The sequence below is a fragment of the Podarcis pityusensis genome (genome assembly GCF_964106645.2).
Source record: "Podarcis pityusensis genome assembly, chromosome: 13".
Classification (NCBI taxonomy): Eukaryota; Metazoa; Chordata; class Lepidosauria; order Squamata; family Lacertidae; genus Podarcis; species Podarcis pityusensis.
The window spans coordinates 15744448-15762108 of NC_138038.1; positions in this window are offsets into that span (position 1 = coordinate 15744448).

Genomic DNA, 17661 nt, shown 5'->3' on the forward strand with positions numbered 1-17661 from the left:
TCCACCTTGGACCTCAACCTTTCCCTGTTCCCTCCCTGTGTCAAATTAAAGATTGTAATCCCCTCAGGGCAGGAACCTCTTTCTCAAGGGTCACACGCAGCGATGGTGCAAACAAATAACACAAAATAAATCTCGCTACGCTCCTGCCCCATACAAGATGAAGCCCACAAGATGCCTTTCCCTTAAAACCAAAGGATCCATTGGGGGCCCCTGCAGCATGAAAAGGGGCTAAGTCCCCAGAGCTGCATTTCTGAGAGGCAGGGAGCTGGCAAGCTATCTACAGCTGTCGACAAGTCAAGCCAGGGAGCCAAGCCGCATGCATCAGTGATGGGTGGCAAGAAGAAGAAGAAGAAGAAGAAGAAGAAGAAGAAGAAGAAGAAGAAGAAGAAAATTTCTATGCCACTCCTCTCCTCTGGGCATTGTGCTCCTCCTACCTTCACAGTTCCTATTCATGATCAGTGATGGGCAAGGATCTTGCCAAGTCTCTCACCATCATCTGACAGGCATCCCTCTTGCAGGACCATATAAGGCTTGCTTGCAAAGCAGCTCTTTGTGACATCAGCTGGCCCACAGGGGCCAGGCAGATGGGTTGCCAGGCAGCTGAATTAATACAAATAAAATCAGGGGGGTCAAAGTGTGCTGGGATGAGGCCACCGTGGGTCTGGCCATAGTGTGCTGCTGTGGTGTGTGGTTGTGCCTCCCTTTGTTCTGCATCTTGCTCCCCCACCCGTTCCTTTAGCTGCTTGATAGACACATAGCATGGCAGAGTTGGAAGGGATCCCAAGGGTCATCTAGTCCAACCCCCGGCAATGCAAGGATCCTGCCCATAGCCAGCCCTGGCTGGGCTCCAAACTCCGACCTTCTTCTTACTAGTCAGATGCACTGACCCCCTGCAATTCTGCATGGGGTGGAGAAAGGGGAGAGAGAAATGTTTTGCTCTCTCTCTCAGAAGATGGATATTAGAGCCACACCATGCAGCCCTGTCCGTATCTCAAGGGCCGTCACTGGGAGGATGGAAGAGGCTTGTTTTCTCTTGCTCCAGAGGCGCTTATGACCTGAATCTGACTTCAAGCTACAGGAAAGGAGATTCCGACTCACCTTCAGGAAGACACCTTTCCCTTAAAACCAAAGGATGTGTACACACCCTGCATTTGGGGCCCCTGCAGTGAATAATAGGGTCTAAGTCTGCAGAGCTGCATTGCTGAGACGCAGGGGCAAATTGTGTTTTTATGTGTATGAATGTATTGCAAATGAAAACTAGTGGATATTCACAAACTGATGAAACTCATGGAAGTTGGCAGCTGAAGTTAGCAAATCAAGTTGGCAGGCAGAAACTGGTGGAGATGCCTGGGTGATGCTGTTGGTTTTCGTATTTTGGTTTAAAGAAAAATATGCTAGGTATAATAAGAAGAGAATTCACTGGATGCCTAAGATCCAGGTTTGGGACAAGTACTCTTTGGTGAGAGGGCTCCAGCAGTGATTTAAAATCACAAAATATACAGTACAGCAAAGCAAAGCGTGGAAATTCCGGCTGTTAGACTTTTAAAATATCCCCTTCTAAGTTGCTTCCAAAGTTCCCCACTTCCCTTAGCATAGAAAGAGACCCCACATCTGGTAAGTTAAAAATGGTTTCCTTACAAACTCTTTAAAGGTCAGATTCATGTGCTTTCCCATACAGCAGTAAGAAAATGCAGGCAGCAAAAATTAGGTTCCAGTGTGGTAAATGCAATGCTTTTTTTGGGAGGGGGGGTTGTACTCAAGAGTACACAGTGCCAGCACCTCTTCTTGTTGTTGTCAAAAGGTGTAACAACTTCATGGTGAGTACCAACACCTCTTTTTCTAGGAAAAAAAAGCACTGGGTAAATGTTACTAAATTATTTGTTTAGAAACACAAAGGTGGCTTGCTTAAGCCATGTGGTCAAAGCTTGGAGCACCCAGCTTAGACCTTTGTACTGGTAGGGTTCACATAGTAGAATAAGAAGAACAAAGGCTTGAGAACCCTAGGTTTCCGAGCACAATTCAAAGTGTTGGTGCTGACCTTTAAAGCCCTAAACAGCCTCGGCCCAGTATACCTAAAGGAGCGTCTCTACCCTCATCGTTCTGCCTGGACACTGAGGTCCAGTGCCGAGGGCCTTCTGGCGGTTCCCTCGCTGCGAGAAGCCAAGTTACAGGGAACCAGGCAGAGGGCCTTCTCAGTAGCGGCACCCGCCCTGTGGAATGCCCTCCCATCAGATGTCAAAGAGAACAACAACGACCAGACTTGTAGAAGACATCTGAAGGCAGCCCTGTTTAGGGAAGCTTTTAATGTTTGACGTACTGTATTTTAATATTTTGTTGGAAGTCACCCAGAGTGGCTGGGGAAACCCAGCCAGATGGGCGGGGTATAAATAACAACAATAATAATAATAATAACAACAACAATAATGTATTCTTATTATAATTATTATAATTATTATTATTATAATTATTATTATTATTATTATTATTATTATTATTATTATTATTATTACCCTTCCTCCCAAGGTGAGTCACAACTCAGTTCCCCCAAGGGTTTGAAAAGCTTTCTCTTAGCTGAAACATTTCTAACAGGTGTAGTAAGGTACGTACTTCAAGAGCAATGTTTGGGCTTTTTTAAGAAGAGCCTCAATGAAATGTAAGGGTTCAACATGTGATTTATGATGGGCTACAAAGACATGGTTTTGAATCTCACTTCTGCTTCAGGGATACCTGGTGTAGAGAATAGTTTTGTTGGTCGATTCCACCCCTACCCCCCTTGTGAATCGGCAGTCAGGGATAGAATGTGCTAAAAATAGAAAACAAACAAAAACTTAACCGGAGTTAAGAATCTACAGTAGAATAATTGCATTTGTGTGGCTTAGTTCAATGTGCCTTGCGAGTTTCAAAACTCCTGGAAAAACCAGTTGGGGGACAGCAGTAGACTCTGACAGCATTTTGCTTCTGCAGAACAGATCAAACTGGTTTCCTAGCTTAATCAACCATAGAAGCTTGGAATGTTGCAAGGTGTAATAAACATCATGTCACGAAGAGGCCTTCAGCCAAGTGCATTCAGAGGCGTGGAAGGATGTTTCGGCCATTGTGTCTTCACAGTCACTGCACACATGACATTTTATCTACATGGGGCCTCATGGGTGCAGGAGGGAAGCTATACACTTGTCACATGTTAAGAAGTAGGTGTCTACTTGCATGATTCTTAAACACACGCAAATCACTTCATTTCTCCATGTTTGATTGCTGCATATATGTGAACTGATTGCACTGAAAATTTATGAGTCAAGGTGATGTGAAAAATTGGTTGGGCCGCTGTTTTTGTGATGCCTGAATAACACACGCAAATTATCAATTCATGTTACTATCTTCAGCAAACGAACATGCATTAATTAGCCCTCATCTACAGCTGGTTTACGCTTAAGAAAGCTATAATTGGTGTTGTTCTAAAATGCGGCTTTGCCAGCAATGCTTCATTTATACTGACAGCTTTTCGCCCACGCTAGTGTTTTCCAAACTTCTGAAAGTTGCCACACACTTTTAAAATGTAAATTGGTAATGAAAGAAAATTACCCAGGCAGAGAGGCAACAGGAGGCCACCTGAGGGCAGGCAATTCTCCGGTGCCTACGTACTGTGGGCTGATGAAATGCTCCAATCACACCTGATGTAAAAACAGGACATAATGAACCATCTCGACTGGAGACTGGAAGCAGGCAAACCCAGAGCAGTTAATAATACAGACACAGCTGGCACCCGCCTCTACAGATGGGTGTTTTGGGCTCCCAGAACGTATTTTAATTATTTTATTGAATATCTCACAGCGCCCTGACAGTTCCCTCATGACACACATGTTTTCCCAAGCACACATATGGGAATCATTATCATGCACTGTTTCTGAACTTACGTTGACCATTGGCAAGTTTGCTGCAATGATTAATGTCTGCCTGTGGTGCTTTTCCCAGATGACTGATTCAGGGTGTGGTGGTCTTACAGTGTATTTGGAAAATGTCATTTGGCCAATGTTGATATTTTTGTGGAGGGAAAATGCAGCTCCTTCCACCCAGCACTATGGCACATACTTTTAATGAGGCTTTCTTTCTTTCTTTCTTTCTTTCTTTCTTTCTTTCTTTCTTTCTTTCTTTCTTTTAGAATAAGTTTCAGATGTTTTGAAGTGTGTATTAAGGGGCATAACACATGTCACAGGTGCACCTTCATTTATTTATATGTAAAGAACAACAAAATAAATACTTCTCTGTAGCAGAAACAGCCTCTCCCCCCCCCCCCCAAAAAAATTCTGAATATGCTTGTCATATGGCTAGCTAAACTCAGATCTACGAGTATTCTGGACTAAATAAATACAATGTGTTTTGTACTACGGTTGATGGAATTATTTGTCAAAGCAAAGCAAAAAATCTGCGAACAGTTAATGAATCTTTTTTTATTTTTGACTGATTTATTTATTTCTACCATGGGGGGGAACGAGATTTGCAAAGCACCAAGGTTTGCTTGCTCCTTCTGACTACTGAAATTTTTACTTTTTAACACTAGGTGCTGGCAATGCACTTTCCAACCTATCCTTCCTGCCATAAGGACCTGACACATTATGAAATATACTCAGAGCCGAGAGTGGATTTCATGCTCTTTATTCAGCTCATAGTGGTGAGGAGGAATGAATGTTTCCCCAAAGTATCTGCTTTATATACATTATTTACACAATGGGCTGCACGTGATTGGCTAATTCAGGAATTCTCCTGTAGGCCAATCAGGTTGTGGATTCATTTCTATCTGGAGCTGGATTGGGTGGCTCCTGCAGACCAATCATACTGCTGCATTCTGAATCCTATTGTTCTAGGACCAATCAGACTGCTGCATTTTGGATCCTATTGTTCTAGGACCAATCAGACTGCTGCATTTTGGATCCTATTCAACTCAGTACATAACACATTATTTGAAAAGTCAGACTGCATGTCAAGAAAAGACTCTAGCGGATTGAGCCGACGAGACCAAGAGTGGTTCCAACGGTCATGAAGGTGGTTTCTGCATGTGATATAGAGGGAAGTGAGGGGCAGGTGGGGCACATCGACCTGGGAAGGTAGCCCATCTAGGAGAAGGAAGACTCTGATCCTAAACCTCTGTTGCCTTTTCAAAAGAAAAGGCTAAGGAATAATAATCCGGAGTGGATGATTGGATGGCTCCTTGTACGCCTCCTTCTGGCAACTCCTGCAGCCAAGCGGATGACAAACGTCTTGCTCTGTTTTCCTTTGGACCACATCAGACAAGTTAAGAGTGGGGTCTGGTGGTCTGGACAACCCAGGACCTCCAGATGTTGTAAACAAAATCTGCCCTTTTTCCCTTATGGGGTATCCAAGAGCCCGTATAGAGTCCTTACGTGGGTTCCCTATTGGTAGGAGAAAATAACAGAGGCCAACCAGAGAATATTGAGAAGCAAAGCAGCTGGTAAGCCTGATCTTTATTAAAGCTGTTGCAACAGGGTGCCTCCCTCACCCGCAGGAGGACGGAGGAGGACCCAGCACAAAGGTGTGCCTGTCCTTATATATTCCCTGCCCTGGAGCTCAAGACCACCCCTCCATACATCATACAGAAGGGGTGTAACCCAAGACCACCCCCCACAAACATCATACCTACATCACAGAAAAGGTGGTCTACAACAGAAATTTGAATGTTGTTGTTTTTCCTGTCTGCCAGGTTATCTGATAATGCCTTATCTGATTGCCTTTCCTGGTAGTCTGCCCATTCCTTTGAAATGGTGATTACCCAATTCCTGCCCTCCCTCCTTGCAGAGAAAACATTTGGTCAGTTTGGGAGTCAAAATGGTTTCAGGATGGTCTTCCTGTGCTGCTCCAGACATGTGGTCCACATATCTATGTTTGTGCTTGGTTGGTACATTTATGAACATTTATTATATAAGACCTTAAAATTCTTATAACACAGACACACTGCCCAATGATCCCTTTGGTGCTGCTAACACAGCGGTTTGACTTCACTCTCAGAGGCACACTCCTTTGTCTCTTCAGAAAGACGGATGCCGACAACAATACCAATTTAAATAGTCATGGTTTCCCTCAAAGAGTCCTGTTTTCAAACCTCACAACAAACAACTAAACATACACAATCAAAATTCCATGAATAGTGTGTAGCTAGATTCACTTGTTTTGAGATAGCTGACTCTTTCCGTTTACATGAACCGCGCTGCTGATCTATTGAGGAAACATTCCTGGCATAAAATAGTGTTCTCCCTTTCATCTGTCAGAACAGTTGCTTCCAGTTATTTGGGCCTTAAGATGGGGTGGTTGGTAACATTTTGAGAGATCAAACTAGACATTATTTTTGAAAGCCAAATGACCCATGTGGCTGTCCTTAATAAGCAGATCTCACTGCGAAAAACACCCTGGTTGTGTTTAAAATAGCCAAGAATACTTCGTACTGAAATGTGAGCAGCCTGTGACCATGGATACGGGGGTTCCCCCCAAAAAAGGAGAGGTTATTTCATCTGAGTTGACCAAAATTTCTGATAGGCGAAGCTTTCGCTCTTCTTTCTATGTCAGCATTCATGTCTGATGACAGTAGGACAACATAGCTGTCAATGTTTCCCTTTTTTTAAGGGAAATTCCCTTATTCCGAATAGGATTCCTCACAAGAAAAGGGAAAAGTTGACAGCTATGTAGGACAATCCATACCCTTCTTTTGTATTCTACACCCAAAGTGGCCTTCACGTACTCTTCATGTACTCATTCAATGTATCTTATCTGTCATGGACCTTTGAAGAAGATGCCATCTAGAACTGAGAGCTCTTCTTTGGAAGTAGTGCAGGCATAGGCAAACTTGGCCCTCCAGATGTTTTGGGACTACAACTCCCATCATCCCTAGCTAACAGGACAGTGGTCAGGGATGATGGGAGTTGTAGTCCCCAAACATCTGGAGGGCTGAGTTTGCCTATGCCTGATGTAGTGTATGGGCTTGCCACGTGATAATTTTAGGCAACTCATCTCAGTTGCTCTAATTACATTTTGACTGGTTCCATCCTGGTTTGTGGGCTGGGCAAACATTTACTGTTATCAGAATTTTGATCAGGTTTGTGCACATGGAATTGGTACCTCTGCTCTGTCGAAAGGTTTGGATCACATTTTGGAGGAGAGCTGTGGAGGCCAGTCACAAAATGGCATCCCTAACACAAAATGGTTGCCATGTGGGGCATGGCACAACTCACGTGTGTGTCATGAGTCCCAAAAAGGCATTCTGGAGAAGCTGGTCAGATCAGGATCAGGAGGTGTTTTGCCCTGTGTATCACTAATGATGTCAAGATGCCTGTGTCTGGCTGTGTCTTACCTGTGGTTGCTGTTTTTCCACCCCTAGTTACTGGGCCAGCTCTGTTGCTATGAAGGGAAAACCTATCCTTCCATGCTGTTTATTATTTCTACTTCCTTTGGTTTTTTGGTCATGCAACCAAAATGAGCAATTTCCTATTCTATGCAATTAATAATCCCAAACATGATTTCTGGAAGGTGTGGATTTCAAGGGTTGGAAAACAGGCATTTTTGTGTGTATTTACAATTTCAACCCTATATTCCCACTTTCTGCATACAAAATGCTTGTTAATAAATATTCTATCAATAATAAAAGATTTTGCCGGGAAATAACTTGGGGAAGACCCAGATTAGTCCTGAAGTTCCACGTTGTGTGGGAAACTGCAAAAGAAAAACTGGCTGGCTGCCTAGATTCAAAAAAGCGTGGGGCTTGGCCCACTCTCTAGTCAAAAGAGCCCCCAGCAGAGTTTGAAACAGAAATGTATGCAGTCTTTGCAAAGCACCACAATATATACCGTATTTTTTCGTGTATAACATGCCCCCATGTATAAGACACCCCCTTTTGGGGGGACTCAATTTTAAGAAAATGGGGGGAAATTTCCCAGAGTTGTTGAGCTTTTTTTGGGGAGGATTGCAAATAAAAAACTACCCAACACGCGCGCGATTGCCAAAGCCACCAATCGTCTGCCCACTCGCCACCAGCAGCCGGCGACCGCCCACACAATAGCCTCCGCAGCAGCAGCCAATCAGCAGCAGCCCTTGCCGCAGCCAATAATCAACCGCCTTTTCACCGCTGGCAAGCTCCTGCTCCTGGCAGCAACCAATCATGCGTCCCGCCAATGCACTACCCATGTATAAGATGAGCCCAAATTTTTTACATGATTTTCTCAGGAGAAAACCTAGTCTTATACACAGAAAACTATTGTTATATACTGAAGTTCTCACCCTGGGCCAGCAGGGGGATACTGTAGATAGTTCAGGTCCACATATGCAAATAAGGGATCGAAAGTGACGTTCAGTGATTGGATAGTTACAGAAAGTTGTTACAATTACGTTGTTCTGGGGCTCTATAAAAGCAGGCTGGCTGAACCCTTCAGTTCAGTTCTGTTCTGTTCTGGCCTGTGAATAAACAAGAGCTGTTTGAAGAATCACTGTGTCGTCTGATATGTTCACCCACAACTTAACAACTATGGTAGGTTTTTAGACCTTTAAATGTCCCAGGATGAATGCCCAATAAACAGGTAGAGAGGAGCCCTTGAACGGATACAGGCTGAGAGTCAGCGAGCTTAGTTGGAGCTCTGGAAGATACTGAGGGCGTCTGCTGGTGTGTTAAGCTGTGAGTCTCCACCTATGCTCAGCCTATATATTTCCAAATAAACACAAAGATTGCAAATCACCAATAAGCCTCCACTTAAGTCATTCAAAGGAAACCAATCGAGGTAGGCATTGCACCGCTGCATGCTGAAGTTTTGATCTTGATCAGTGCCCTCCTCTGCACTGATGTCAATTCAAGCAACACATTTAATGTCATATGTAGCTTGGCCCTTATCCAGATGATTAATCGAGCCCAAATAGGAAACCTCTGGTAGCTACCACAGCCGGGAGGGGACCCCAAATTGTTATGTACTGAAGTTCTCACCCTGGGCCAGCAGGGGGATACTGTAGATAGTTCAGGTCCACATATGCAAATAAGGGATCGAAAGTGACGTTCAGTGATTGGATAGTTACAGAAAATGGTTACTGTTGCATTCTAGTGGAGCTCTATTTAAGCTGGCTGGCTGAATCCTTGAGTTCAGTTCTGTTCTGGCCTGTGAATAAACAGGAGCTGTTTGAAGAATTGTTGTGTTGTCTGATATGTTCACCCACAACTTAACACAAATGTTTGGAGATAAAGCGATCCATCTTAATGGATTGCTTTATCTCCAATGTAATGTAGCCATATTAATGGTCCATATTTACCATCAGGATTAATTTGGGTGTATATTTTTGGTCTGGTTTTAAGAACTAGGTGTTTAGGTAACATATGGGGTTTATTATTACTATTATTGTGGCACCTAAATTATGATCAGATAGGGTCTCGTGCCCCTTATCAAATATTTTGCTTCTGAACATTTTGTGATGGTGACCAGAGGTGCTGTCAGGGAACTGACATCGGAGCGGGAGGCGAAGGGGAGGCTCCTAGATGATGCTGGAGAAGGACCCAGCAGCAGGGGGAGAAGCAGCTCAGTGGAGGGGGAAGCATTTAAGCGCAACACCAGGAATAAAGGTGGGCAGATGGGGGAATCGGAGAGAGGGCTCCAGGACTCTTCACTGGAACTCAGTGAGGAGGGGACAGGTCCTCCGCTACCCACGCCCTCCCTGCGCAGAAGGCTCCCGCGCAGTGAGAGGAGGAGGAGACTGGGTGTCAAACAACTCTTATGTTGGAAGAGATTCAAGAAACGCCCACTGACGGATTCTGCCAGTGACTGAGGCAGTCATGATTAGAAAGGGCTGTGCAGTCAGAAAGGTTTAACAAGGCAAATTAGCCTAGAGAGGCACCAGTTTACGCACGAGTAACTCATACTCATCACAGGTGCCATCTTGAATAAAATATTGTGGGGACCAGTAAGTCTCGCCTTGCACAATCAGTCACATGACGTAGTGCACACACACCATTTCAATGGGAATGCCCATCAACGTTATGGGGGCCCGGCCCCCTCAAATCTTTTATTGCGGGGGCCTGGCTCCTATGATGGTGACCTGTGTAATAGTCAAAACAATTGTTACAAGTAGCCCTTGATAGACCTCTCCTGGGTTAATATTTCTAATCCTTTTCTAGCATTTATTTAAAAACACCACCACATCTTGTATTAGTCAATTCCATATACAGTGGTACCTCGGGTTACATACGCTTCAGGTTACATACGCTTCAGGTTACATACGCTTCAGGTTACATATGCTTCAGGTTACACACTCTGCTAACCTAGAAATAGTGCTTCAGGTTAAGAACTTTGCTTCAGGATAAGAACAGAAATCGTGCTCCGGCGGCGCGGTGGCAGCAGGAGGCCCCATTAGCTAAAGTGGCGCTTCAGATTAAGAACAGTTTCAGGTTAAGAACAGACCTCCGGAACGAATCAAGTACTTAACCCGAGGTACCACTGTATTAATTGTGTGCTGTGTGAATAACCTAATATCTTTCTCCAGGTATTTCCCTGCCCCCTCTCTGAACTTCTCAGTGGCTTCCGGCTGGCCACGGATTAAAAGAGAATGTTGGACTAGGATTTGGCAAGATTTGGCAATGCAACACTTTTTTTAAATTCTAAGTTAAAGCTGCAGTCTGAAAAACACTAGAGATTAAGCCTCACTGGATGCAGCAGGACTTACTTCTGAGCAGGAATGCTGGAGAATTCAGATGAAAACAGAAATGGGAGCGGAAGTGGCCAGTGCTTGTTTATTCATTCCATGTCTTGAACAGAAATCAATGTTTTCATTGCTTTCAGCCAGCAAACAATCTATAACTGATTGTGTTCCCCTCCCCCTTTGGTATTGTGTTTCCTCTGAACGGAAATGAAAGGTGTGGCGTAATGTAATGATAGTGCAATTTATGCAACGCATAGAATTAACTATATAAATTATATATGTGACGTAATTTTGCCACAGCAGAGACAAAAAATGTAGCTTTTGGTGGAAGATGAACTGCAGTGGAAGAGAAACGGGGCTGCATGCAATGGATACATGGCAGAATGGCAAACGATCCCTACTTCTGAGTAAACATGCCTAGGCTTGTGCTGCAAAGCTGTAACCATGGAGGTTAGAAATGGTTATGTACTGAGTTGAATAGGATCCAAAATGCAGCAGTCTGATTGGTCCTAGAACAATGCAGCAGTGTGATTGGTCTGCAGGAGCCACCCAATCCAGCTCCAGATGGAAGTGAATCCACAACCTGATTGGCCTACAGGAGAATTCCGGAATTAGCCAATCACGTGCAGCCCATTGTGTAAATAATGTATATAAAGCAGATACTTTGGGGGGACTTTGATTCCTTCTCACCACTATGAGCTGGATAAAGAGCATGAAACCCACTCTCGACTCTGAGTATATTTCAGAAATATTGCTTGCTAATGCCAGCTCCTCGAGCTTCTGTTAAAGGTTTTAAAGGAGCAGGTGCTGGTTGGAAAAGTTGGCAAACCTCCCTAAGGTGGTGTGTTTGTGTAATACTTAAACTGAGAATTGAATAATGTGGAATAAAAACATGTGGTATTGGGTGTTAGCCTACTAAGTTTTACACAGAGTAGAGCCATTAAAATTAATGAATGTGACTAAGTTAGGTTCATTAATTTCACCAGGTCTGCTCTGAGGAAAACCCAGTTGAAAACCACCCACTGTGTGTTTCCCGTTACTTGAAGTGGTTTTCTGACACATCCATGCTTCTGTCCCCAAGTTCCTATCATTTCCAACCTCACCTTTTCCTTTAATAAGCAGCATTCGCATTTCAGGTTGTGTTCGTTTGCATAGGTGATGTAATGAGAGCAAGCAGGCTTGGGTCAGTGAAAGGAGGAGTGAGGAAACTCCTCTTGTTTTGCCAAATGACGCCTCCCCAATCCTCCTCCTCCAGAGTTTTGCAATCCTCCTCTGGCCCGCTTTTGGAAGGACACCAGGATTGGGCCATGCATGCTGCAGGCATTCAACGTACGCGCTTGTAGCATCTGCACACCCTTCAAGATCTTGCCCAAAGAGTGAGCAATCATTTACACACAGTCCAGTCAACATCAGGCCACTACTTGAGATTTTAACTTCAGAGCCGTTTTGTCATGCTGACACCTTCTGACTGTTACGCACCCTTTCCTCAGGCTTAGAGCAAATTCAGTCTCCCCAACTCCTCCTCTCCTGACTTATTTCTCTTTTGCAATCTTCCTCTTGCTTAAGATAGCCAGATCCAAATTTAAGAAATAAGAGGCAGGCGAGTGTGTAGCTAACCAGATATTAGTGCTAAGCCAAAGCTGTGTGTGTTTAGGTTGATGTTTCGTCCTTCTGTCCCTTGAAGTAAGCTCCCATCCTTTCTGGCTGTGTTTTTTTTTTTTATTATTTGCACCCCTTTGCAAAAGGGTTGGGTATCTCCAGTGCTTCCCCGCCCCTAAAAAAAATGTTTAAGGGGTACTTTCATTTTCCTACTCATATTGAAATACTGCCCTTCAATGAGGCCAAACTTAGTTTCACAAAATGTTTAGGGATATGCGTACCCCTGCGTACCCCCAGAAAAAAAGCACTGGGTATCTCAAAGGGAATGTGCCCTTGTTATGAAGGCAATTGTACCATCATCCCCTCTCTTCAATGCAGTTGCTCATATTTGGCTAATGGTAGGATAGTGAGGGTGAGATTGACGTACAGTGGTGCCTCGCAAGACGAAATTAATCCGTTCCGTGAGTCTCTTCGTCTTGCGGTTTCTTCGTCTTGCGAAGCACAGCTATTAGCGGCTTAGCGGCTATTAACGGCTTAGCGGCTTAAAGAAAAAGGAAACAAACTCGCAAGAACTTGCAAGACGTTTCGTCTTGCGGAACGACTCAAAAAACGGAAAACTCTTTCGTCTTGCGCGTTTTTCGTCTTGCGAGGCATTCGTCTTGCGAGGTACCACTGTACTGCTTTAGGTTCATGCACAATCTCCCTGTTTGGATACACATTCCCATCTGTATCATTTATTTATTTATTATTTAAAACATGTCCATATTGCTTCCCCCATCAAGTCTCAGGGCAGCATGCAGCAATATTAAGACATACAGTGGTACCTCGGGTTATGTACTTAATTCGTTCTGGAGGTCTGTTCTTAACCTGAAACCGTTCTTAACCTAAGGTACCACTTTAGCTAATGGGGCCTCCTGCAGCCACCACACCACCGCTACATGATTTCTGTTCTTATCCTGAAGCAAAGTTTTTAACCCGAGGTACTATTTCTGGGTTAGTGGAGTCTGTAACCTGAAGCGTCTGTAACTCGAGGTACCACTGTATTTTCTTCTCCTTCTCCTTCTTCTGTGATCACTCGTAGCTGAATAAGATTGCCTTCCATGAATATATGGTCTTAACAGTGTGTCCGTAGGTGACTGTGGAGGCCAATTCTGGCTCCGCACATCCTTCCACAATGAGGGACATAGGTTTCCTGGCGAGAGTTGATCACGGTGAGGATTTGTGAAACTTGCCTTCCTCTTCGCCTGTTACAGGAAGAGAATGCAACTGAAGAACTAGGACAGAGTAAAACAAAAGCTAATGTACTGAGATCAAGCACCAGCAAAGGCCTGGGAGCTCAAAGGAGTTTTTAAGAGACACCTGGATGTCATTACTGTGGATGCTTGCCTAAGCTCAGAGGCAACAAGTCATGCGTTATGTACCACTAGAGCTAAATCAAGACAAAGCCTAATTATGCTGCACTGATGGGTAATAAAACTGCTAGTGCAACACCACAAGTCAGGGCATATTGGCTGGGTTGCCTTGGCAATGGGGACACACTCTCCTCTCCAGAACACAGGCAGAGTAATATGAGGGCTTTGCTTGCACTCAGTCACATAGCCAAATCTTATTAGCTAATTGTGGAGATACTCTGGGATAACTAATTGACTAGAATCGCATGGTGAAGGCCTTTCAAGTTAAAAAAATACACAGAGAAGATGGTAAGATAGCAGCAGACCAGCAGTTCAATTGCAACAGAAAGGTGTCTGAAATCTATCAAGACGATTAGGCATCAATACTGGCCAGTTCATTTACACGAATTAACGTCATGGAGATTTCCCTACAAAACTGAATCAGGATTATCTCACCTGCACCAAAATGTGTAGGGTTGATTTGTGGTTAGTAGTGAATGAAAGGCATTCTGCACAATGTGTACAAAATGGGAATCATATATTATTCCAGGACTGGAGATACACTACTACTGCACTGGCAAAACAGCTGCCATATCCAATGTGTGCTCAGGCCGGGGGGAAATACAGAACTGGAAAACACACAAACAGCTTAAAAAGCAAATACAGTGGTACCTCACGTTAAGTACTTAATTCGTTCCGGAGGTCCGTTCTTAATCTGAAACTGTTCTTAACCTGAAGCATCACTTTAGCTAATGGGGCCTCCTGCTGCTGCTGTGCCACCGGAGCCAGATTTCTGTTCTTATCCTGAAGCAAAATTCTTAACCTGAAGCACTATTTCTGGGTTAGCAGAGTATGTAACCTGAAGCGTATGTAACCTGAGGTACCACTGTAACACACACACACATTAGCATCTTTGGAAACATGTCACAGCACATCAGCCAGGGATCTCACTGCCACCCATGCGCCATGCAGGAATAGAGGGAGCCCGTCTCTGTAGGTCAAGCCAGTACTCACATTGCCACACACCCTAAAATGCAAGAAATATAGACAACTAGCCACAGGCTGTTAAAGCAGCAACGGTCAGGAAATTGCTGGTTTGAACCACACCCAAGGGTAAAAAAGTTTACTCCCCCCCCTAAATACTATACAAGGAAGACATAAAAATCAGGTAGCAGCAGCAGCAGCAGCAGCAGCAGCAGCAGCAAGGAAAAGGAACACTGTTTGTTCTCAGGGTGTTGCTGGATCAAATCCATACAGAAGGATTCCTTCCAATTTCCTTGTAGGCACCATTTATTGAAAAAATGGGGTGGCTAATGCACACAAACAAATGCACACATGCTCCCAGGGGCAAGGGAATGGGAGGGAAGCCAGCGGGAGAGAAGTTTCCTGTACTTTTTAAATATATTGTATCTTGGTGAACCATTTAGAAACAATTGTAGGTCAGCGGTATATGAATTGTTTAAATAAATAAAACTCAATACCATTAAACCGCTCAGGACCGCAATACTTCATCGACCGCCGCTTTTCATATGAACCTACCAGGACCCTGAGATCATTTTCCAAGGCCCTCCTTCGTGTGCCTCCTTATTGAGAGGTCCGGAGGGTGGCAACATGAGAACGGGGCCTTCTCTGCAGTGGCTCCCTGTCTGTGGAATGCTCTCTCCAGGGAAGTTCCCCTGGCGCCTTCATTATACACCTTTGGGCGCCAGGCAAAAATCTTCCTTTTTAACCAGGCCTTTGGTTTACCTGATCCGACATCCCATGCCCTTTTAAAATGCAGCTCTTTGGGGGGGGGTGTTATAGGGTTATTGTTATTGTTTTGATTTTATATATTGTGATCTTTTCTGTGAACTGCCCTGAGACCTCCGGGTATAAGGCGGTATATAAATTCAATCAATCAACTGGTCTCAAATAAAGTTGTGCCAGGGACGCGGGTGGCGCTGTGGGTTAAACCACAGAGTCTAGGACTTGCCAATCAGAAGGTTGGCAGTTCGAATCCCCATAACAGGGGTGAGCTCCCGTTGCTCGGTCCCAGCTCCTGCCAACCTAGCAGTTTGAAAGCATGTCAAAGTGCAAGTAGATAAATAGGTACCGCTCCGGCAGGAAGGTAAACAGCGTTTCCGTGCGCTGCTCTGATTCGCCAGAAGAGGCTTAGTTATGCTGGCCACATGACCCAGATACTGTACGCCAGCTCCCTCGGCCAATAAAGCGAGATGAGCGCCGCAACCCCAGAGTCGGTCACGACTGGACCTAATGGTCAGGGGTCCCTTTACCTTTAAAGTTGTGCCACTGATAGTGTCAAGGCTCTGAATTGAAGGGGTACAGGATATGGAACATGTGTGATCTTCCCCAGTGCAGTTCATGCCCTGCCAGTGACGCTGCACCTTTCAACCTGTTTCACCAGCATGCATACCTTGAGTTGATCTGCCAGCACCTCTGCCTGGGCAGTGGCGTATCTGACATTCTGTTTTGGTGTACTGGGGTTTCCACCGAATCTTATTGTGCTGGAGGATCTCCAGTGTTGCTCATAGCCTCCAAAATTTGTTCTAGATACAGTGGTGCCTCGCAAGACGAATTTAATTCGTTCTGCGAGTTTTTTCGTCTAGCGAATTTTTCGTCTTGCGAAGCACGAAATCCCATAGGAATGCATTGAAATTCAATTAATGCGTTCCTATGGTCAAAAAAAGTCCAAACAAAGCCAGATTTGGTACAACAAGAGTTTATTAAGTGCTCTTTAAAGTCACACATACTGTAAAGAGCATTTCAAAAATTGAAGGAACAATAAATTAAGTTTCTAAACATGACAGAAAAACATTTAAAAATCATCAAAGTGTACAGTACATTTTCTAAGACTCTGGGGGACAACTCGAAGAAGGTTCCTCTTCCACTCTTTGCTTCTTGCTGAAGAACCTGTCCATGGTCTGCTGCTTCATCCACCTTTTCAGCACCTCCCTGAAAGACGACATGACCCTCGTATCAAAAGTGTTCGCAAGGTCACGTGTCAGGTTCTTGTCAGGGTGGTGCCGCTGTGCAAAAGCCTGCACATCTTTCCACTTCTGGCAAATGTCCCTCAGTTCTTTGGAGGACACAACCTCCAGGAACTCCGCTGCAAAGTCTTCAGCCGCAGGAACATCAGAACTGGCAGCCTCTCCATGCCTGACCACGCTGTGGATTCCAGATCTTGTCTTGAACCGGTCAAACCAGCCTCTGCTTGCCTTGAAGACTTCTGGCTCGCCTGAGGTTCCTGGCTGTTCCCGGATGAGGTCTGCGTGCAAGGCCTTGGCCTTCTCACAAATCACGCCCTCAGTCACTGTGTCCCCTGCACGCTGCTTCTCTTCTAACCAGATGAGCAGCAACTTCTCGACCTCCTCCAGAACAGCTGGGCGGTTCTTCACGATCCTGGTGACTCCCTTGGCTGCATCAGTCGCAAGGATCTTCTCCCTCATCTTCAGGATGGTGCCGATGGTCGATGGGTTCCTGCCGTACTCCCTGGCGAGGTCTGTCACACGCATTCCACCGTCGTGCTTCCGGATGATCTCCTTCTTCATTTCCAGCGTCACCTTCTCCTTCTTCCTCTCGCCGGCCTCTGCAGCAGCAGTCTTCTTGGGTCCCATGGCAGCACAGCTCCTAGCTTCGTAAACTCAGAAAAAAAAAATAATAATCAGTGCTTCACACCCAAAAAATTCAAAAGCCCCCAGCCACCCACCACACAGGAATTCAAACCCAGAACCAAGTCCTTGAATTCCAAACACCCAACCCAAAATCCAAAAACCCCAAAAAAGTTTTAAAAGTTTAACTTACGAAGTGGCTGCAAATCACCAAAGTCTTCAAAATCCTCAAATGGCTGCAAAAGAAGTTTTGGAAAAGCTTTAAAAATCACCAGTCTTCAAAAACCTCAACTGTTCCCCCAGCCACCCACCCACCACACAGAAATTGCAAACCCCTCCCCAACTGTTGCAAACCCCTCCCCAACTGCTCCCCCAGCCACCTACCACACAGA